The sequence below is a fragment of the Ursus arctos genome, chromosome X (assembly GCF_023065955.2).
Source record: "Ursus arctos isolate Adak ecotype North America chromosome X, UrsArc2.0, whole genome shotgun sequence".
Classification (NCBI taxonomy): Eukaryota; Metazoa; Chordata; class Mammalia; order Carnivora; family Ursidae; genus Ursus; species Ursus arctos.
Genome location: NC_079873.1, coordinates 10875941 through 10899831, shown reverse-complemented (window position 1 = coordinate 10899831; position 23891 = coordinate 10875941). Strand labels below are relative to the sequence as shown.

General features: G+C 37.3%; 2 protein-coding genes across 3 annotated transcripts in view; one reads left to right on the top strand and one right to left on the bottom strand.

The window, feature by feature from the left end:
- FANCB (FA complementation group B) overlaps nucleotides 1–12863 on the top strand; it is a 275840-nt gene extending 262977 nt beyond the window's left edge. The window contains exon 13 of the transcript XR_008958663.1: nucleotides 12778–12863. The gene's annotated coding sequence lies outside the window, so the exon portion shown is untranslated. The remainder of the gene's footprint in view (nucleotides 1–12777) is intronic.
- GLRA2 (glycine receptor alpha 2) overlaps nucleotides 1–23891 on the bottom strand; it is a 174540-nt gene that overhangs the window by 131070 nt on the left and 19579 nt on the right. The window lies entirely within an intron of this gene.

Here is a 23891-nt window from a genome sequence, read left to right as displayed (position 1 = left end):
TTGCAAGCTTTAGGAGGCTGGATCATACCGTAATATATTTATTTTTATCCTGCCCAGTAAATGGAAGTGTGAGTATATTGCTGGAACTCAAGATATTTTAAAAGCTACCACATATTGACACACTGTATTAAGCACATTTTAAAAAGTATCTAGTTTAGGGGCGCCTGGGTGGCACAGCGGTTGGGCGTCTGCCTTCGGCTCGGGGCGTGATCCCAGCGTTATGGGATCGAGCCCCACGTCAGGCTCTTCCGCTGTGGGCCTGCTTCTTCCTCTCCCACTCCCCCTGCTTGTGTTCCCTCTCTCACTGGCTGTCTCTGTATCTGTCGAATAAATAAATAAAATCTTAAAAAAAAAAAGTATCCAGTTTAATCCTCACAAAAGAGGAATTGTTTTACTGCACCAGTACGTTTTCAGATGAGGAAACTGGGGGTGAGACAGGTTAAGTAACTTGTTTGAAGTCCTGCCACAGTAATTAGAAAAGCTGACACTCCATGCCTTATCATTCCAAAAAAACCTAAACTTTCAACCACTTTACTGCACTGCATTTATTACACTATAACCTGTTTCCCTCCTGACCTGCCAACCGTGGTACTTTCCACTGGTTTATATATTTCTGGGATAATTTGATCCTTTATATCTAACCTCTTCAATCTGAGGCATTGTCTCAAGTTTCATTTGCATTTGGATATAAAATCTTGGAAAGAAGAAAAGGCAGTTTTTTGATGCGGGATTAGCACATGCATATATTAAGAGCTGATACATATTAAAACCTTGCTGTGTACCAGTGAATGCCTTATTCATTCTTCAGTAATTAGGTGCTACCATGTCCCCCATTTTATAGATGAGGAAGCTGAGACACAAAGGTAGTCAATTTTCCCAAGGTTGCAGAGTTCGTAAGAGGCAGAAATTGCCTAACTTTAGGGATGCTTTTCTTAACTGCAGGGATGAAATGTCTGAGGCCAATGGAATTATCTTAATGAGAGAAGCTACTGGGAGTTGGCCTGCTAGTTCTTTGAGTTAAATGATAGAACTGTTTTTCACTTTTATTATCCTGATATGTGCCAGCACAACCTTTCATCTATATTTTATTTTATTTTTTAAAGATTTTATTTATTCATTTGAGGCATGTATTTTAGCCCTGTAATCTGCTAAAGTGTTCTAATTAACAAGGACACATCTTAGACGCGCTCGCCAGTGAATGAATGGGTTCTATAAGCTGTAGAAAGAGTTAAGACTAGTTAACCTCATGTCTTTGGTTTTATCAGCAAAGTTATGATATTCCAAACTGAACTGGATGAGAACTGGACAGGGAAAAGAATTATGTAGACATCTAATATCTCATATCACTGTTTATCCCCTTCCTTCTTTACAAACTTTGTCTCTTCTCTCTCATTTTCCCTCTCTCCTTCCCTCTTTCCCTTTCTTTATCACTCTCTTTCTCCCTTAATTTTTTGCCTTATTCTTTTTTATTATTTGAGTGTAGGTGACACACAATGTCCTATTTGTTGCAGGGATATAGGATAGTGATTTGACAAGTTTAAACACTGTGCTATGCTCACAAGTATAGCTACCATCTATCACCATACATTGATATTTATAATATCATTGACTATATTCCTTATGCTGTGCTTTTTATTTATGTGATTTATTCATTTCATAACTGGAAGTCTGTATCTCCGCCCCCCCCACCCATTTTGCCTGTCTCCCACACCCTTTGGCAACCATTAGTTTGTTCTCTATGTTTACAGGGCTGATTCTGCTTTTGTTTGTTTATTCATTTTTTTTATATTCCACATATGAGTGAAATCATGTAGTATTTGTCTTTCCCAATCTGGCTTATTTCACTTAGTATAATACCCTCCAGGTCCATCCATGTTGTTGCAAATTGCACAATCTCATCCTTTTTATGGCTGCATAATATTCCTCTGTGTGTGTGTGTGTGTGTGTGTGTGTGTGTGTGTGTGTGTGTGTACCACATTTTCCTTATCCATTCGTCTATCGATGGACTCTTATGTTTGCTTCTATATCTTGGCTATTGTAAATAATGCTGCCATAAACTATAGGGCTGCATATATTCAAATTAATGTTTTCATTTTCTTTGGTAAATGCCCAGTAGTGGAATCATTGGATCTTATGGCAATTCTATTTTTACGTTTGTGAGGAACCTCCATACTGTTTTTCACAGTAGCTATACCACTTTGCATTCCCACCAATAGTGTATAAGTGTTCCTTTTTTCCACCACATCCTCACCAACACTTGTTATTTCTTGTCTTTTTGATTTTAGCCTTTCTCACAGGTGTAAGGTAATATTTCATTGTAGTTTTGATTTGCATTTCCCTGATGATTAGTGATGTTGAGCACTTTTTCATGTGTCTGTTGGCTGTCTGGATGTCTTCTTTGGAAAAATGTCTATTCAGATCCTCTACCCATTTTTTAATTGGGTTGTTTGTTTTTATGGTGTTGAGTTGTATAAATTCTCTATATGTTTTGGATATTAACCCCTTATTGAACGTATCATTTGCAAATATCCTCTCCCATTCGGTGGGTTGCCTTTTTGTTTTACTGATGGTTTCCTTCATTGTGCAAAAGCTTTTTTTTGATGTAGTCCTAAATAGCTAATTTTTGCTTTTTTTTCCCTTGCTTTAGGAGACATATCTAGAAAAATGTTGCTACAGCTGATGTCAAAGAAATGACTCTCTGTTCTCTTCTAGGATTTTTACGGTTTCAGGTCTCACATTTAGGTCTTTAACCCATAGATAGACAAACAGACCATGAAGATTTTTCATTATCCATGCAGATTTAGTAAATGAACAGTTTCAATAAGAGCAAATGGTATATTGCACTTTCAATAAAACATTTATAGTATTGAAAAACTGTCTTTTCACTTGAATTTAAACTTTAAATTTATCTTTCTTTCATTGGAAATTTCTCTCAAGTGTTCTAAAATTATTCTTTTTAAAGCCTTATTGTATCTTACTGAAATTCTTATATATTTTAAGGCACTGATTGCTACTAGCAGATTTTACACTATAAATGTAAGTTAATTGTTCTATTTTTCAATGTATGCCATATATTTGTATGAGGAAAGAAGTAAAAAAAAAGACACTTGCTTTTATTTCTTGAACAGATATGTGTGATGCAGATAGGTAACGCTAAATCTAAGCTCATTGGTTATATAATCCACCAAGCCTTTTCCAAAGAGGGAAAGTTTAAGGAGAGGAAGAAGTGCCTTTAAGAATCTAAAAGGAGGGGCACCTGGGTGGCACAGCGGTTAAGCGTCTGCCTTCAGCTCAGGGCGTGATCCCGGCGTTATGGGATTGAGCCCCACGTCAGGCTCCTCCGCTATGAGCCTGCTTCTTCCTCTCCCACTCCCCCTGCTTGCGTTCCCTCTCTCGCTGGCTGTCTCTGTCTCTGTCGAATAAATAAATAAAATCTTTAAAAAAAAAATCTGAAAGGAATCTGACCCAGAAATTAAACCTGAGTTCTGGCCTAGTAACTTGCTAGCATGCCACCATAGATAAATCATATAACCTCCCCAGGGCACCTGGGTGGCTCAGTCATTAAGCGTCTGCCTTCAGCTCAGGGAGTGATCCCAGGGTCCTGGGATTGAGCCCCGCATCGGGTTCCCTGCTTCCCTGGGAACCTGCTTCTTCCTCTCCCACTCCCCCTGTTTGTGTTCCTTCTCTCGCTGGCTGTCTCTCTGTCAAATAAATAAATAAAATCTTTTAAAAAATCAAAAACAAAAAAAAAACATTTTAAGTCAATTTTTTTGTATGGTATTAGAAAGTGGTCTGGTTTCATTCTTTTGCATGTAGCTGTCCAGTTTGCCCGGGACCATTTATTGAAAAGACTTTCTTTTCCTCACTGTATATTCTTGTCTCCTTTCTCATAGATTAATTGACCATATAAGCATGGGTTTATTTCTGGGCTCTCTATTCTGTTCCATTGATCTATGCATCTCTTTTTGTGCCAATACCATACTGTTTAGATTCCTACAGCTTTGTAGTATATCTTGAAATCTGGGATTGTGATACCTCCAGCTTTGTTCTTCTTTCTAAAGATTGCTTTTGCTATTTGGGATTTTTTGTGGTCCCATATAAATTTTAGTATTATTTGTTCTAGTTCTGTGAGAAATGTTGTTGGTATTTTGATAGGGATCGCATTGAATCTTTTTGCCATATTCTTATGAGAAGAATGAAATTGCCATAACTCAAGTATATAATTCAAATATAAAATGGAGGTAGATTTGGTATATGGTAAATAGATGTCAGATACTTTCAGTATATTTGGAAGAAAGGCTCCCTTCCCTGACCCCCAGCACAAAGATGACAACCCGCATCCTATACTGATCCTCTTTGTTGCTATATATCACTCTCTCAGATTATCTTCTTTGGAGTAAGGCACTTGTCTTGGTAGCCCAAGTGAAACTACAGTGATGCTACTTGGGAGAAATAACAGAGTTATCAATTATTGTCTATTAACATCTTCACTTTTGGATCATTTGATCAAATTGGCTGTAAGAAAGAATAGGATCACAATTAATAATGCATCCAACTGTTTTATCCCCTGGTACTCAAACTGTAGTGGGAAGATCAGAATCAGCGCCACCTGGGAGCTTGTTGGAAATGCACACTCTCCAGCCCTATTTGAGTTCTGCTGAAGTGGTCTGCACTTTAACAAGGGAGAATTGTTTCTACAGTTAATTTCTTCTCCCTTTCAAAATCAAGGTCACTTGTATTTTGTTTCAGTCTTCCAAAGCGTTCCTTGAAATGTTAACTGTAGTCCATTAATAAAACTACTAAGGTCAGACAAGTTTGGAAAACACTGTTGTATAAGGTTAGACAAGTTTCTTTAGTATAGGTTTCTCCAAATTTAGGCAACCATTAACCACTATCTATTTCCAAAATTTTTCCATCGCTTCAAACAGACACTTTGTAACCATTAGGCAATAACTCCCCATTCTCCTCTCTCTCCAGCCACTGTTAACTTCTTATTTACTTTCTGTCTCTATGAATTTGTCTATTCAAGATACTTCATTTAAGTGGAATCATATATTTGTCCTTAGTCTCTGGCTTCTTTCACTTAACATAATGCCTTCAAAGTTCATTTATGTTGAAGCATGTACCAGAAATTCTTTCCTTTTTATGACTATATAATCATTGTATGTATATACTAAAATTTGTTTATTTATTCATCTGTTAATGGAAACTTGGATTTTTTTCACCCTTTGGCTATTGTGATAATGCTGCAATGAAGTGTTTGACTTCCTACTTTCAGTTCCTTTGGATATATACCCAGGAGTGAAATTACTGAGTCATATGCTAATTCTGTGTTTAACTTTTTAAGGAACTGTCATACTGTTTTGTACAGTGGCTACACTATTTCACATTGCAACACAGCAATGTTTGAGTATTCCAATTTCTCCACATCTTTGTCAACACTCATTTTCTGTGTTTTGTTCATAGTCATCCAAGTAGGTGTGAAGGGGTATCTTATTGTAGTTTTCATTTTCATTTCCCTAATGACTAATGATATTGCGTATCTTTTCTTGTGATTAGTAGCTATCATTTTGGAGAAAAGTCTATTCAAGTCCTTTGCCCATTTTTGTATTGGGTGGGGTGTCTTCCTGTTGTTGAGTTGCAGGAGTTCTTTATATGTTGTGGATATTAAACCCTGATCAGATATATGATTTGCAAATATTTTCTCTCATGCAGTAGGTTGTCTCTACTCTCTTGATAATGTGCTTTGGTGCACAACACTTTTTAGTTTTGGTGAAGTCCAACTTACCTATTTTTTCTTTTGTTGCTTGTGTTTTAATGTCATCAAAAAAAAATCAATGGTCAAATCCATGGTCATGAAGATTTACCCCTATGTTTTCTTTTAAGAGTTTAATGGTTTCAGCTCTAATATTTAGGCTGTTGATTCATTTTGAGATAACTTTTGTATGTGGTGTGCTATAGAGGTCCAACTTCATTCTTTTGAAATGTGGAAACCTAGTTGGGTATTATGCTAAGTAAAATAAATCAGATAGAGAAGGACAAATACCATATGATTTCTTATATGTGAAATCAAAAAGAAAAAAATGAACATACAAAAACCAGACTCTTCAAAACAAACAGTTGAATTTGTTTTGCTAATATTTTTTTGGAGGAAGTGAGAGAGCATGCATAGGAGGGAGGGCAGTAGAAGAGGGAGAGAATCTAAGCAGGCTCCATGCCCAGCATGGAGTCCAATGTGGGGCTCGACCCCACAACCCTGAGATCGTGACCTGAGCCGAGATCAAGAGTCAGACGCTTAACCAACTGAGCCACCCAGGTGCCCCTTTTATTTGCTTTTATTTGCTAATATTTTTTTGAGGATGTTTGCATCTATATTCATGAAGGATATTGGTCTGTGATTTTTTCTTGTGGTGTCTTTCTCTGGCTTTGATATCAGGGTAATGTCGGCCTTATAGAACAAGTTTGGAAGTTTCCCTTTTTTTTTTTTTAATTCTTGGAAGACTTTGAGAAGCATTGGTGTTAATTTTTCTTTAAATGTTTGGAAGACTTCACCAGCAAAGCCATCTTATCCTGAATTTTTCTTTGTTGGAAGGTTTTTGATTACTAATTCAATCTCTTTACTTGTTATAGTCTGTTGAGATTTTCTATTTCATCTTAAGCCAGTTTAGGTAATTTTTGTGTTTCTAGGTATTTGTCCATTTCATCTAGGTTACCTAATTTGTTTATAATCTCTGATAATTCTTTTTATTTCTGCAAGTTCAGTAGTAATGCACCCACTTTTATTTCTGATTTTAGTTATTGGAGTCATCTCTCTTTTTCTTTGTCAGTCTACCTAAAGGTCTGTAATTTTTGTTGATCTTTTAAAAGAACCAACTTTTGGTCTTGTTGATTCTCTTAATTGCTTTTCTATTTTTTTCTCCACTCTATTATTTACTATTTTGGAGAGCTATGGGGTTATTTTGCTCTTTTTTTTTTCTGGTTCCTCAAGATACAGGATTAGGTTATTGATTTAAGATCTTTCTTCTTTTTTAATGCAGGCATTTCAATTATAAATTTCCCTCTCAGCACTGCCTTCAGTGCATCCCGTAAGTTTTGGTATATTGTGTTTTTGTTTTCATTCATTTCTAATTTCCCTTGTGATTTCTTCTTTGATCCATTGGTTTGTTGTTTTTTTTTTTTATGTTCAGTTAGCCACTCTATAGTACATCATTAGTTTTTGATGTAGTATTCAATGATTCATTAGTTGCGTATAACACCCAGTGCTCATCACAACATGTGCCCTCCTTAGTACCCATCATCCTGTTACCCCATCCCTCCACCTCCCTCCCCTCTGAAACCCTCAGTTTGTTTCCTGGGGTCCGTAGTCTCTCATGGTTTGTCTCCCTCTCTTATTTCTCCCATTTCAGATTTCCCTCCCTTCCCCTATGGACCACCATGCTATTGCGTATGTCCCACATATGAGTGAAACCATATGATAATTGTCTTTCTCTGTTTGACTTACTTCACTTAGCATAATCCCCTCCATTTCCATCCATGTTGATGCAAATGGTGGGTATTCATCCTTTCTGATGGCTGAATAATATTCCATTGTATATATGTACCACACCTTCTTTATCCATTCATCTGTTGAAGGGCATCTCAGCTCCTTCCACAGTTTGGCCATTGTGGACATTGCTGCTATGAACTTTGGGATGCATGTGTCCTTCTTTTCACTACATCTGTATCTTTGGGGTAAATACCTAGTAGTGCAATTGCTGGGTCAGAAAGTGGCTCTATTTTTAACATCTTGAGAAACCTCCATACTGTTTTCCAGAGTGGCTATACCAGCTTGCATTCCCACCAACAGCGTAAGAGCGTTCCCCTTTCTCCACATCCTCGCCAACATTTGTTGTTTCCTGTCTTGTTAATTTTTGCCATTCTAACTGGTGTAAGGTGGTATCTCATTGTGGTTTTGATTTGTATTTCCCCAATGGCTAGTGATGTTGAACATTTTTTCTTGTGTCTGTTAGCCATTTGTATGTCTTCTTTGGAGTAGTGTCTGTTCATGTCTTCTGCCTGTTCTTTGACTGGGTTATTTGTTTTTTGAGGACTGAGTTTGAGAAGTTCTTTATAGATCTTGGATATCAGCCCTTTATTTGTAATGTCATTTGCAAATATCTTCTCTCGTTCTGTGGGTTGCCTCTTAGTTTTTTGACTGGTTCCTTTGCTGTGCAGAAGCTTTTTATCTTGATGAAGTCCCACAAGTTCATTTTTGCTTTTGTTTCTCTTGCCTTTAAAGATGTGTCTTGAAAGAAGTTGCTGTGGCTGAGGTTGAAGAGGTTACTGCCTATGTTCTCCTCTAGGATTTTGATGGATTCCTGCCTCACGTTGAGGTCTTTCACCCATTTTGAGTTTATCTTTGTGTATGGTGTAAGAGAATGGTCTAGTTTCATTCTTCTATATGTAGCTGTCCAATTTTCCCAGCACCACTTATTGAAGAGACTGGTTTTTTTTCATTGGATATTTTTTCCTGATGTGTCAAAGATTAGTTGACCATAGAGTTGAGGCTCCATTTCTGGAGTTTCTATTCTCTTTCATTTGTCTATGTGTCTGTTTTTGTGCCAATACCATGCTATCTTGGTGATCACAGCTTTGCAATATAGCTTGAAGTCAGGCAACATGATGCCCCCAGCTTTGTTTTTCTTTTTCAGCATTCCCTTGGTGATTCAGGGTCTTCTCTGGTTCCATACATATTTTAGGATTGTTTGTTCCAGCTCCTTGAAAAATGCCAATGACCCATTGGTTGTTTAACAGTGTGTTAATTTTGAAATATTTGAGAATTTTCTGGTTTTCCTTTTATTATTGTTTTTTAGCTTCATTGCACTATGGTTGGAAGAGATAATTTTTATGATTTTCATATTTTAAAATTCATTAAGATTTATTTTGTGGTTCAATGTAAGGTCTATCCTGGAGAATGTTCCATGTGCACTTGAGAAGAATGTGATTTATCATATGGTTTCACAAATATGTGGAACATAAGAAACAGTGCAGAGGACCATAAGGGAAGGGAGGGAAAACTGATAGGAAGAAATCAGAGAGGGAGACAAACCATGAGAGACTCTTAACTATGGGAAATAAACTGAAGGTTGCTGAATGGGAGGTGGGTGGGGGATGGGGTAACTGGGTGATGGGCATTAAGGAGGGTACGAGATGTGATGAGCACTGGGTGGGTGTTTACACAACTGATGAATTGTTGAACACTACATCTGAAACTAATGATGTATTATGTGTTGGTTAATTAAAGTTAAAGAAAGAGAGAGAGAAAGAAAAGAAAGGGAAGGAAGGAAGGAAGGAAGGAAGGAAGGAAGGAAGGAAGGGGGAATTCTACTGTTGTTGGCTGGAGCATTCTATATTTGTTTGTTAGGTCTAGTTGATTTATAGTGTGGTTCACGTCCTCTATTTTCTTACTGATCTCTGTATAGATGCTCTATCCATTATTGAAAATGGTGTATTAAAGTATCCAATTATTATTATAGAAGTATTATTTCTCCCATTGTTTCTGTCAAGGTTTTCTTCATGTATTTTGGGGGCTCCATTATTTGGTGCATTTACTTTTACAATTGTTATATCATCTTGATTATTTGACCCTTTTTTCAATATATAATGTAAATCTTTGTCTCTTTTAAGAGATTTTTTACTTATAGTATATTTTGTCTGATGTTAGTATAACCATCTCAGTTCTCTTTTGGTTACTGTTTGCATAGAATATCTTTTTCCATCTTTTCACTGTCAATCTACTTGTGTCTTTGGATCTAAAGTGAGTCTCTTGTAGATAACATATACTTGCATCATATTTTGTTTTATCCATTCTTACAGTCTATGTCTTTTGATTGGGGAATTTAGTCCATTTACAGTGAAAGTAATTACTGATAAGGAATGACTTACATCTGCCATTTGATGTGTGATCTCTATATATCTTACAGCTTTTTTGTCCCTCATTTCCTCTATTACTACCCTCTTTTGTGTTTAGTTGACTTTTTTGCAGTGAATCATTTTGATTCTCTTTTTTTCTTTTTTGTATACTTCTTAAATATTTTCTTTGTGGTTACCATGGGGATGACATTTAACACCCTAAATTAATAATAATTTAGTATGAATTGATACCAACTTAACTTCAATAACATACAGAAACTCTACTGCTATACAAATCTATCCTCCTGCCTTTATATGCTGTTGTCACAAATTGTATCTTTATTCATTGTGTGCTCAATAGCATAGATTAACAACTTTTAAATGCATTTGTCTCTTAAATCCTGGAGGAGATAAAAAGTGGAGTTACAAACCAAAAAACTACCATAACACTGTTTTATATTTGCCCATGTATTTACCTTTACCAGAAATTTTAATTTCATTAGGTTTTGAGTTACTGTCTAGTGCCCTTTCATTTCAACCTGAAGGACTCCCTTCATCACTTCTTATAGAGTTGATCTGGTTGTAATGAAATCTTACAGCTTTTGCTCCTCTGAAAATGTCTTTATTTCTTCTTTATTTGTGAGAGACAGTTTTGTTGGATATCAGCTCCCAAGCTCCCCGTTAACATTTTTTTCCTTCCAACACTTAAAATATATCATTCTATTGCCTTCTGGCATCCAAGGTTTCACTGAAAAATAAGTTAATAATCTTATTGGGGAATCCCATGTAAATAATGAATTGTTTTTCTCTTGCTGTTTTAAAAATCCTCTCACTCTCTTTGGCTTTCAACAGTTTGATTATGAAGGTTCTCAGAAGTGTGGGTCTCTTTGGGTTTTCCTACTTGGAGTTCATTGAGGTTTTTGGATTTGTAGATTTATGTTTTCATCAAGTTTGGGGAGCCACTGTTTATTTAAATACTCTATTCAAGGGACGCCTGGGTGGCTCAGTCAGTTAAGCATCTGCCTTTGGCTCAGGTCATGATCCCAGGGTCCTGGGATTGAGTCCCTCATCAGGCTCCCTGTCCCTGCTCAGCAGAGAGCCTGCTTCTCCCTCTGCCTCACCCCCCTGCTCCTGCTCTCTCTTTCTGACAAATAAATAAATAAAATCTTTTAAAAAATAAATAAATACTCTATTCAAATGTTCTTCCCACCTCTTCCTGTCCCTCTTCTCCTTCTTGAACTTCCAGAATGTATATGGTGGTCTATTTGGTGGTATCACATTGGTGAACTTAAGTCAAATGTGTATTCTACTATTCTTGGGCAAAGCATCTGTTCAGTTTTCTTCATTCTTTTTCCTTTATGCCCCTCAGACTCAGTAATTCAATTGCCCCATCTTCAAGTTTACTGATTCTTTCTTCTTCCTGCTTAAATCTATTGTTGAACTCCTCTAGTGAATTCTCCATTCCTATTACTATACTTTTCAGATCCAGAATTTCTGTGTGATTCTTCTTTATATTTTCTGTCTCCTTATTGATAGTCTCATTTTTTTCATCCATCACTTTTCTGATTTCCTTTCATTCTTTGTTTTGTTTTTCTTTAGACCTTTAAGCATATTTAAGACAGTTATTTTAAAGACTTGGTTTAGTAATGTCTGGATCTCCTCAGTGATAATTTCTGTTAATTTATTTTGTTCCCTTGAATGGAACATATTTTCCTGTTACTTTGTATGCTTTGTGACTTTTGTTGATAACTGGACATTTGAATATTATAATGTGATAACTCTGGATATCAGATTCTCTCCCTTCCCCAGAGTTTGCAGGATGTTTTGATTGTTGAAGGATATAGTAATCCATCTGTTTCCCAAACTCTTTTTACAAAGACTATATTCCTTCTCACATGTGGCCATTGTAGTCTCCTTTCCTCAGCTTGTGTTCAGTGAGGGTTTTGACAGAGATTTCCGTGAACACCAAGAGCTAACAAATCAACCAACCAAACAAACAAACAAACAAATGAAACACACCTCTCCCAGTATGCAGATTGCCTCTGTGCTGGGCATTCCTTCAATACCTAGCCAGTCTTGAACTGAAGCTACAGATCGTCCTAAGGTGAAATCTTAGGCCCTGCTCAGGTCTTTTCTGAGGATGCATCTTGCCCTGAAAATGCACATGGATTTCAAAAATCCCCCTGCGTACATGGCTGATTTGAATTTCCTAATTTCCCTAAGAAAATTTCCTCAGCTTTAGCTCTCAGGCCTTAGATGGTCTATTGTCTATTTCAACTGTAGTCTTTTGCCCCAGGTATCTGAAAGTTTTTAGTGTTTTTTTGCAGTGTTTTCAATCAATACTTGCTGTTTTTTCATCCTGAGTTCCCAGTTAGGTGGAACAGAGGTACGCACTGTTATGGGTTGAATTGTGTCCGCCCCTCCACATTCATATGTTGAAGTACTAACCTCTAGTACTTCAGAATGTATCTGAATTTGGAAAGAAGATCTTTAAAGAGGTAATTAAGGTTATATGAGGTCATCAGGGTAGGCCCTAATCTGATATAAAGGGTGTCCTTATGAAAAGAGGAGAAAAGAGATGCCAGGGATATGTGTGCACAGAGAAAAGACCATGTGAGGACAGAGTGAGAAGGTGGCTGTTAGCAACCCAGGCGGATAGTCCTCAGGAGACGCCAATCCCGCTGACACCTGGATCTCAGACTTACAGCCTCCAGAACTGTGAGAAAGTAAATTTCTATTGTTTAAGATACCCAGTCTGTGATATTTTGTTGTGACAGCCCTAGCAAACTAATACAAGTGCCTTGCATTAGTCCTTCTGGTAGAAGACATTGGTTAGAATAGGCAGACAAAATAATTTGTGAATAATGTTTGTTCTGCCTCTTCCAGAATCAAGGACCAGGGTTCCACACTGAAAATGCAGGTTACCACTAATTCAAAATCCAAACCACTGCTGGGGACAGAATGCGGCAAGGGTGAGTAAAAAATGCCACAAAATTTTCCTACCATTTGAAATCAGCTTTTTCTTAGTTCAGCAGTCTCTTGGTTACAGCAAACTTTTGACTATTTTCTAGAGTTAACTCTGACAAAATTAGTTCTGACAGTTTCTATTTACTTTTTGATGTTTCTGTGGGGGAACAAGAGCTTGGAGCTGCCTACTCTGCCATTTTGTTAACATCAGCCTCCTCCTCCCCCAAACTTTAATATACTACTGTGAATTATGGTGCTTCTGAAGGAGAACATAATGTGTATTGTTGTTTTCCAAATTTATTTGACCATAGGAGTTTTTCGTTTTTTAAATAGAAGACCATTCTTTTAATGAAGTACATTTCAAAGATGGCAAGCATTCTGCACAACATAGTTTTGGAAATGCTGGTCCACGTTTTTCTTTTATTAATTCAGTTAACAAATTCTTGTTGAACAATAAATATGTTAGATGATAATAATAAAACTATGACTAAAACTAAAGGCAATCATAGGGCTATAATAAAACTCTGTGCTCCTGCCAAGGAGGGGATGTTTTATTGGGGGCTGCAGGGTAAGTGCCTGGGATGGAGAGGTAATGGAGAAAGAACAAAGAATCAGTAAAGATCAGCTTAATCTTTCTCAGTTACTTGTCTAAGACTAAATTTATGTAATGATCCTGTGGTCTAGAGATATAACTCAAAGATGCAAGTGAAAAATTCGCTTGTAATCAGATTTGATAAAATGTATTAATTCTTGGATGAGTTCTCTTAAAAACTCAGTGCTCTGGATGATGGGTCAGCAACATTTTTTGTAAAGGGGCAGATAGTAAATATTTTAGGCTCTGTGAGCCACAAAGTCTCTGTCACACCTACTCAATTCTGTTTTTGTAGTTAAAGTAACCATAGACAGTATGTAGGTGTGGCTGTGTTCCAGTAAAACTTTACAAAACAGGTGGTGGATTAGATTTGGCCCACGGGCCAAGTTCGCTGAGCCCTGCTCTGGGCTCAGAGTAGGAGGTTGGTGAACAACAGAAATTGTTGTGGAATTCCATGATTTTTCCACACCTGTGAGTGAGGACTGGCCATTATCATGGAGGAGCATAGGGACTGTCTGTAGGATTATCTATAATCAGTTTGATACTGTGATTTTTGGCATGAGAAAACTCTACTTTGGCAGCAAGGTTGGATAAGAAATGATGTGCTTTGAGCCAGCTGCACTGTTGTGGGTGAAAACCATTAAGTTTGAGTTAGACTGCTATGTTATTACAAGAGCTAGGAGGCAGTATGAAAGAAAAATAAGGCCAGGCCAGATAATGTGGACAATAAATACTTAGTATATTTGACTCAGTCATTATATTTAATATGTTCTCTATCTTGCATATTTAAAACCTGAAAACAATTTTTATAATTTCTACCATGGTAATGAAAATTTTATCTATTATTCTTAGTGACTATATTAATATAAACATATATATATATGTATCTGTATTGACTATATCTTTCTAAGTTAAGAATAAATATTATCTTTTAAAAAGCTTCATGATAGATTCTATTTAAAAATAAGCAGCAGAGACAAATACTGTATGATATCACTTACTTGTGGAAACTGAAAAAAAAGAAATTCACAGAAGCAGAGAGTAGAGTGATAGGGGCTGTGGGTGAGAGAAATGGGGAGATATTGGTCAAAAGATACAAACTTCCAGTTATAAGATGAATAAGTTCTTGGGCTATAATGTACAGCATGGTGACTATAGTTAACAATACTGTGTTATATATTTGAAAGTTGCTAAGTGAGTAGCTCTTAAATGTTCTCACCACGAAAAAGAAATTGTAGTTATGTGATGTGATGGCAATGTTAACACTACCTGGTAATCATCTTGCAATATTAATGCTATGGTGGTAATCATTTTGCAATATATACATGTATAAATCAATACATTATACCTTAAACCTACACAATGTTATATGTTGATTATATCTCAATAAAGTTGGAAGAAATTTAAACAAGGGCTGCAGCAAAGATTTAAAAAATAAGCGTTAGAAAGAATAGGAGATCTTGTGTAATACTAAAACAAGTAGTCACTATTCATTAGTTTTGCCTCAAGAATGTTATTTTCCAACATCATTTTAAGGAGAAAGATTTAAGAGCAGAGGGCATTCTTTGAGTTCCAAGATGAAAATATTATTTTTTTTCTCCTGTCACAAATAGGCAAGAGTGGCATTTTCATTTTGTGTTTTATTCCTAGTAAATAATTTAATGTATCATTAAGTACCATGGTTGCTTTAGTGTAAGACCCTTGGATGGGAATGGAATATTAAATATATGTGCTTGATTTATACAGAAATTAAGTTTCCTTTGGAATAAGAAGATTTTTGTGTGGCAGAAAGATTCTTGCCATTGGCTCAAGAGATAAAAGGGGAAAATAAAGCACACAGAGGAAGCAAGAAGTTGTATTGTTAAGGGTCAGAGCCTTGCTATTTGAACAGGGAGAAGCAATGTTTCTTATGATGGCTTCCTGTGTTGCGTGGTGCTTTGATGCCCATGAAAGAGAGAGCCTTGGAGAACGGGAGGATTGCAAGGGGAGGGAATGGATTTTCATGGTTGTAGCCCCTTTATGAGGGGTGATTTGAGGCATCTAATCTGAAAGAAGGGAGAAGGTTTTCTAAAACATCATGATTGTAATTATAAATGACCACATAAACTAAGTAATCCATTGCGTTATTTTAATCTTCTTGATAATTCACCATGAATGAATTATATACTGTTGATTTGACACATGGTCAAAATGGTTTACCAGTTCTACTACACTTAGTTTAGTTGCTGAAATCTAAGTCTGTGGAAAGGGCAAAATATTTAGAGAGGTAAAGAAGTTGGCCATTTACTGATTCCCACAGCTTATGAGATAGTCCAACAAACCATTTGCTTTGGACCAGCCATGTTGAAAAAATGATGAAATTGCCAGAAAAAGCAATTAATTAGCACCTAAGGTAGCTTAAATATAGAGAACCAAATGAGATGTGCACATAGCTCAGATCCATGTCAGACATGTCCATTCAACCATCCTTGAGAATGTCGACAATGATTTAAAGACAAGGGATAAGACAGGGACCATTATCTCATATAGGGCGATTACTTTTAAGAAAGAAATTGGGTGCTATTGATAATTACACAGAAACACCAAGCATAAACCAGGACTGTCCTGAGAAAACCTGGACTTTGGGCCATACTACTCAGATGTTTTTCAAGTATGGTGACTACAGTCTGTCTTGTTTTTGCCACTAGTCTGCTTATTACCACCTGTGAACTTTAAATGGTACAAATACTCTCTGAGTCCATTATATCTTCTGTCGAATGGGAATAATGATGCTTGCCTTGATGTTAATTGTGAAAATTAGTAGTAATGTATGGAAGGCACATAATAGTTGCTCAATAAATTGTAGTTTATAGTAATACTAGTAGTATTAGTATCATTATTACAGGTTCATTGGATTGTGAAAATATGCCTATGCAGGAGGTGTGTCATTAAACCCATTTTAATATAGAGTAAACTGAACTGTTGAGACTACAGCAACAACTTAGATCTCCTGACATTTTCTGTGCTAATCTTGATGAAATAATGCCCATCTTATCCAATTTTCTTTCTCTTCTCTCTGTAAACTCTGTTTTTTTCTCAGATCTACAGAACTTTTTAGCAAGATCCAATCATCTTTTATAACTTTCTTTCTTCCAGAAGTTATGCATAAACATTCTTTTCATTTGGGCAACCACCTAGCACTATGGGTTTGAGATAATTGCTGCTAGCTTTTTTCTTTAAAATTAAGTTTCTCAACCTTGGGATTATTAGCATTTTAGTCCAGATCATTCTGTGTTGTGGGAGCTTGTCCTGTGCATTGTAGAATGTTGAACAGCAGCCTTGGTTTCTACTCATTAGATGCCAGTAGCTCCCCAGCTTTCATGGTCCCTATTGTAACAACCAAAAGTGTGTCCAGACATTGCCAAATGTCCCCTGGGAGAAAAAAAACCACCCCTGGTTGAGAACCACTAGATTATAAGAAGAAGGTAAAAATGGCAGGATGAGTGGAAAGGTTTTTCAACAAGGATTACATGTTATGTAATAATTAAATGAGCTTCAGATTATTCTGCTTCGCCAAACATATGTTAGGGTCATATTAAAATAGTTTTGATCCTGTGACTTTCTTGTAAGAACTCTCATGAAATATATACTCCTTTGTTGGGTTCAGGAAATTAAATTTGGTGATTCTTTGCAGGCATTTACTGAATTCTGGGCATTTCCACCTTATAAGTCTTCAGTCATTCATTAAATCAACAAACATGTATTGAGTACCCATTATGTGCCTGGTATGTATTTGGTCTTCTACTAATTATCATTTACTGTTAGATGGTGAGTTGTGGGACTAAATATAAGAAAATCAGGCATTACGGACAAGTCAGAAACAATTTGCTGAAAACCCCTTAAATGTCAGGTGGAACAAAAAGTGTGTGCCTATCCAAGCATCACACAGAGGGCATTTTTCTTAAGCCTCCTCATAATAAAAGTGAACTGCTGCTTTTTTGTTCATTGTAGGATCATAGTGACCTTAAAGTGAACAGTTTTTGTTCTGGGAGATTTAGGGCACTTTGCTTGTGGTGACAAAGTTCATTTACTATTTTAAAGATCTCAGAGACTAGATATACACCTTCATGTTGGGAGTAATTTTAAGTGTAATCTACATGTATTTCTGTTTACGCTATCATAAAATGTCATCAGATGGATAATGCTAAAAAAAAAAAGCCATGAGATTCTTGCTATCTTGGGATTAGCGTCAATGATAAATAAAGACCTATTTCGTCTTAGAAGAATACAATTTTAAATGCCATTTGGAATTAGTTTTGAAATGAAGAGATCTGAGAATTTCTCATGAACTCAAATGATATTTCCATTGATTTCAGGAAGTAACAAAAATAGAATTAAAGACAACTTTCTCTCATGTTAATTGGATCCTTTACTACTTTGCAAAATGAATAGCAAGTTCAACAACTTGTTAGGTCCTGACAAATTGAAAATAGATTTGTTTTGCATTAATAATTTTTGAGGAAGGAACTATGCTGTGTTTAGGTTTGTAATAATGGAATTGGTAGGTGCAATCTACCCACATATACATACATGTTTCCAGGTTCAAATCTTCTCATGCTTCAAAGTCTAGTTCAAATGATACCTACTCTGAGTTTTTCCATGATTCTCCCCACTTGAGTATCATCTTTCTTGGCATTTCCATGCCCCACAACCCTTATCCTGTTGTATTATGGTCACGTTTTCATATGTGTCTAATCATTTCTGGTATGCTCTAGAAGAGTTGTGGTTCAGATTTGATTCACTATAATGTTTTCCAAGGCATTTAGTATAGTATTGAGCACATAGTTGACATTCAATAATGCTCAATGAATGTTATTGATCAGAATATTAGCCTTTTTGTGTAGGAAATGCTAGTGGCATCTAAGAAATCCGTTCCATTTCCATTTCATTTCAGAACAACTTTCAATATGGACATTTCAAAATTTAAATCAATTTAAATCAATTGACCTCCATCCCTTCAGCTTCAAAGGGTAGTTCATTCAAATGGTTGTTCGTTTAAATCAATTGTCTCATCCCACTCTCGTGAAATCAGAAGTGAATTCTGTTTGCTGTCTTTCCAGAGCACTCAGCAGAATGAGAAAATTATGACAAGAACGTGACAGTCACCAATGAGTAGCATTGCAACATGGCCCTTTGAAACTATAATGAGCTGCCCTGTTTGAGATGGGGGTTGGGAAACTTCTTGACTGTTTCCCTCCCTCCTAACATCATCCCTCACCAGCACAGCATGAAATAATGGGGGGGAAAGTCATAAGCTCCAGAGCTAGAAGAACTGGATTTAAATCCTGGTTCTGCTATGTACTATTTGTGTGACCCTCTGTAAGCTGTTGAATCACTTTGGGCTCCTCATCTACAAAAGAAATATCTTCACTGAACTCTCAGGTCCATTGAGGGGACTGAATATGATTGTGTGTATGAAATGCCACCTATTTCTTTTTTCTTACCATCTCCTTCCCCTATCAAGAAAAGATCTTCCTCTTAAACCTTGAGACCTTTCCCTTTATTTAACAACCAGATATACTTTTCTCAAGCACTATATCTCTGCCCTACATTGTATATATTCATCCCTACTCACAGTGTTAAGAAAAAGAGAGAAAGACCTGGATTTTAACAGTATAAATAGGCTCTAGAAAAAGAAACATATATATAATCTCCTCTTTGTTGGAGAATCATGAATGTGGGGGGAAATGTGCTTCAGTGGAAACTATGCATTGTCAATAGTACACCCTGCCATGTTATCTGATTCTGATTCTATGGGAGCTATTTTACAGTTCCGTAAATTTTATAACTGATAGCAAGGTGTCTTTTGCTTAGAGACATGTAAATTCTTTCCTGTTCTGTCCTTTAGAAGTTCAAGTGGCTTCCCTCCCCCACTGTGGAAGAGGCTAGTTTCACCTCCATTTGCACATTCATTTCAATATTCTTGATCTATAAATGTGTCTGTTCTTTGGATTTTCTTTTGAACTGGCTATACCGTCTCTCTGGTTCCCTCATTGATTAATGAGTTAAAGAAAATCTTTAACATGTATTCATTTTGTGCCTGCATGAGAGTCGTGATTTTACATTTATAAAAAATTATCTTTTAATGCAAGGGTTTAAAAAAGAGAAAGAAATGATTACCCTTTGGAAGTGTTTGACTCAGAACCAGGCTTTGGAAGCTTAGAGACCTAAATTCTGTTCAAGGCCACTGCACTGCTGGGCAACCCAGCTCTTGCTGTTTTGCTGCCAAAAGAGATCTTAGAGCACCATGTCTGCCAATATATAGTACCTAAGTTCTCATTTCCCTCTGCTGTTCCTCTGTGGCTTCCACAAATAAGGGACTGTTTTCTCATTAGGCATTCTGCACCATTTCTCTGAGGGTAGGAAGGTCACCACTGTACTGTTAGGAAACAGAGGTTTTCTATGTCAGCAAGAGATCTAAAAATAGAAGCCAGAGTTCCTGACATGCACTCTTCTCTGCTAACAACTAGGACAGCCGTTTCACTACTGCAGAGGGAAACCCTGAAATCAGGATGTGTGTTGTGTTTACGTGTGCTCACATTTGACTAATAGGCCCCTAGCACTTATGTAGTACAGTGCTTCCCCATCTCTTATCTCATGCTACACTATGCATCTTTGTAATTCAGTTTATTTAAAAGGACATTTATCAGACTTCTTTATATCGGACTTCTTTATATTGGGTGTTTACTTAGTTTGGGTTACCCTGAAGTCAAGGACTCAGGTGAAAGTAGTTTATTAAAGAGGTGAACGATATGCCAGAGTGGGGAAGTGGGGAAGAGAGACAGAGTAGGGAAGGAAGCTAAGAAAAGGTAGTTTAGCAAGTCCATTATCCTTTGAGGAAAAATGAAGCTTTATCCCATGAGCAACTCTGGACGGCACACTCTTCCAGAACTATGCTACCCAGGGGAGGAAGGAGCTGGGATATTTTATGTCCATTCCCATCAGTCACTGAATGAGAGTATTCTCAGAGGGCGTTAATTCATCTTTACATCTGTTCTGCCACAGGGGTGGGCAAAGTGGCTTAGGTTGGAGAAAGCCCTCGAGCAAAAAATGCAAGTGTTGGCATTTGGAAGTCAGATGGTGCATTGCAGTGATAAGGGATTGGGGATATGGTCTGGGTGCTTAGAGTGGTGCCTGCAAGGCTCTGGAATACCAAAATGTACTCAATCCTTTCATTCAAAAAACTCGCAATCTGTCATGGCACAAAGACATCAATTAGACTAACTGTAATGTAATGTGATAATAAGACTAACAATTTAAGGGAATGTAGCAGAGGAAATGAATCATTCATGGGAATGGAGAAAGGGAAAGAAGAGGAAGGATTCTTTGTAAGAAGGTTGGTGTATTTATATACAGAGGAGGGGAAGATATGGCTGTATTTTATAAAAAGTACATATTATTAGCCAAAGCATAATCAGCAATCGAAGGTTGAACCTGCATTATTGCTCTTTTTATTACGTATCCTCCCTGAAATTGAGAGGCCTTCAAATTCTGCATTGTTTAAGATTTTTTAAAGTTGTGGAGAAACTGTCCTTCATCTGGATTTTAATATCCTATATTTCTACCTCCATCTCACAGTAATAGGATCTCTGATACTGAGTACAGCTGTCCTTCCAAGAATGAAGAAGCTAAGTGGCCTCCTCTCATTCACCACAGTTGAGTTCACATCTCAAGTGGAGGATGTCATTCTCCCATTAGACATCATCACTTTCTGTGAGCTCATGACAAGAAGCAGGAACATCACTTTGGGACCTTGGCAGGATTATAATTTGAAGACATAAGAGTCTGGATGCTTTGCTAAAGAAATACAATGGGGTTTGTACTCCTAATCCTTTCGCTCTAGAGACAAGATTTGTTGAAGCTTTTAAGAGGCTCTAATTTTGTGTGTTGTGCCAAACACAATAGAGCTGTGTTGTAGAAGAGAATCCTTTGATGAGAAATGGTCCCATTCCCAAACTATCAGGTAACGGAGGTAGAAAGTCCCTCAAGTTAAAAGGCAAGAATCTTCCTAAGAGAGGCTTCTCTCTGGGGATTACCCTGAGTTCATGCATGCCTCCTCAAAAGTTCCCTTCCAGTCAGATGCACTGTTCATTTACAAACACAGACACTGGTAGTCTGCGTAGGCTACCGCAAGGAATAGTGTGGTGGGTGAGTGTGTGGGCTCCAACACTAGATAGCCTGAATTTGACTGGCTGCTCTGCCTCTCCCAGCTGTGCCAGCTGGAAGGATTCTGACCATTAGTTTTTGGATCTAGAAAAAGGGAATTAGCACCAGTAATACTTGTCAATTTTGTAGGGAATAAATGAGATCCTGCATGCAATATACTTAACATGTTGCCAGACACATCATGAGACACTCTTTATCTCTGTAGACCCCACCTGTAGTTCAAGTTCCGCCTCTTCCTTATACTTTGGCCATCATCAACTCCCTTACTCAGAACTCCTAGTGTCCATGACATAATTCCGTACACAGCTGCATGTTTATATGGCGAAGAATTGACTTGTGTTGCTCAGACTTGTTTTATGTGTATTATTTCATTTGTTCATCAAGATGATGCCTTTCGAAAGGACAGTTACCATCCTGTTACTGCTTTCAGTAAGCCCCCAAAGTACCTAGAAGTTAGGCCCATCATAAGTCTTTCTTCCAAAAACTTTGTGATTAATTTTTACCTTGCTACAAAGTAAACTTGACTTTGTACATAAGCAGCCCCTGTTTCTTCTGCTTAGGGAAAGACCACATACATTGCTTCAGAGAGCAGTGTCCTTAGTTCTTATAGAACACTATTCCAGCAAGCAGCTCATAAGTCTTCCCTCCCCTGCTATCTTTGCAAGCTTGGGCTCTTCATATATGTTGGAAAGTTATCATAAAGAGAATCGAATTGCAGACTTCAGGTCCCAGACTTAGCATTTGTTCCCACTGTGTCCAAATGATTGAGATTATTAAAAGAAAACGTTCCCAGAGCCCAGATAGTAAACTGCACTCTGAAGGAGGCTATCAGACTAGAAAAAATGCCAGATGCTTTTGGTATGTCATAGTCAGCATTTTTCTGGGACATATTTAAATATATCACAAATTTGTACTGAAAGATGTAAAAAATGACTACAAAATGCTGTTAGTCAGAGACAAAAATCACAGAATGTGTAACCTGTGAAGAAGCAGTCACTGTATCTCTTCTTTCCTCAGCCACTAGCTGTCTCCCCTCCCCCGTGATCTGCAAGCTAGTTCCAGTATATTCCAAGCAGAAAGCTGTTGGGTGATTGGAGAGAAATCAGCTTTGCTCATTCATTTAATCATTCATCAAATATTTATGAAGGATTAATAATGTGCTCGAATTGGAAGATATAAGGTTGAATAATAAACAGATTCTGAGGAAAATGCTTCAAAGCCTCTTGCAAGCCTCCATACTCAAGGCCCCCAGGATGGCTGTGTAATTAAGAAATGCACGCAGGTCTAACTCATGAACTTGGTGTACAACAACACAGATCTTCTAGGCCTTTACTATCCTACTAGTGGTAAAAGGGTGGACTCATGTCACACTACCTGGGATAGAAAGCTAGCTCTGCACCCTTACTAGCCGTATGACTATGAACGACCACTCTCTCTTTTCTCAGTTTCCTCATCTGTAAAATAGGGATAATAACAAAGTGAATAGGGTATTGGAAGGACTAAATGAATAAATATGCAAAGTGCTTAGAAGAATGCTTGACACATGATAAGGACTCAAGTAACATAAACTATTATTATTAACTCTTTCTGGGCCCCTGCAATGAAAATGGTGTGAAATACGTGGATAGATGCAGCAAGGAATAAAGGGTTGGCCAAGAAGGCAAATGATGGATATCTTGGACACTGAGCCCCTTTACTTCCCTTATCTTTTGTCTGAGTATTGCACATAATACCTTCTCGCTTCATCTTCTGGGTCTCATGTTTAAAATGTATTTTAAAAATCTCCCTACTCAGTAAGCCTACAGATAAGTGTATTTTTAGTAGAAAACTCTGTTTTTATGATGTATTTAAATTTTACAAAAGCTTCCTGAATGTCCGGGTGGACTTCCCTGATGGTAAAGAAGGCCATCAAGACAAATCATCATGGGGCACCTTGGTGGCTCAGTTGGTTAAGCATCTGACTCTTGATTTCGTCTCAGGTCATGACCTCAGGGTTGTGAGATCAAACCACGTGTCTTGAGATTTTCTCTCTCCCTCTCCCTTTGTCCCTCCCCCTGTTCTCTCTCTCTCTAAAAAAAGAAGACAAAACATCAAGAATCTGGTGCTCCTTTCCAGCTTAATGGTGACTATACTCAGGACCAGTCCATGCCAGGGGCAGTGACTCCTCTGTGGGAGGTGACGGAGCATGACTTCACCAAGAAAACAGAGGCCGTTGGATATGAACTTACCCTGACTA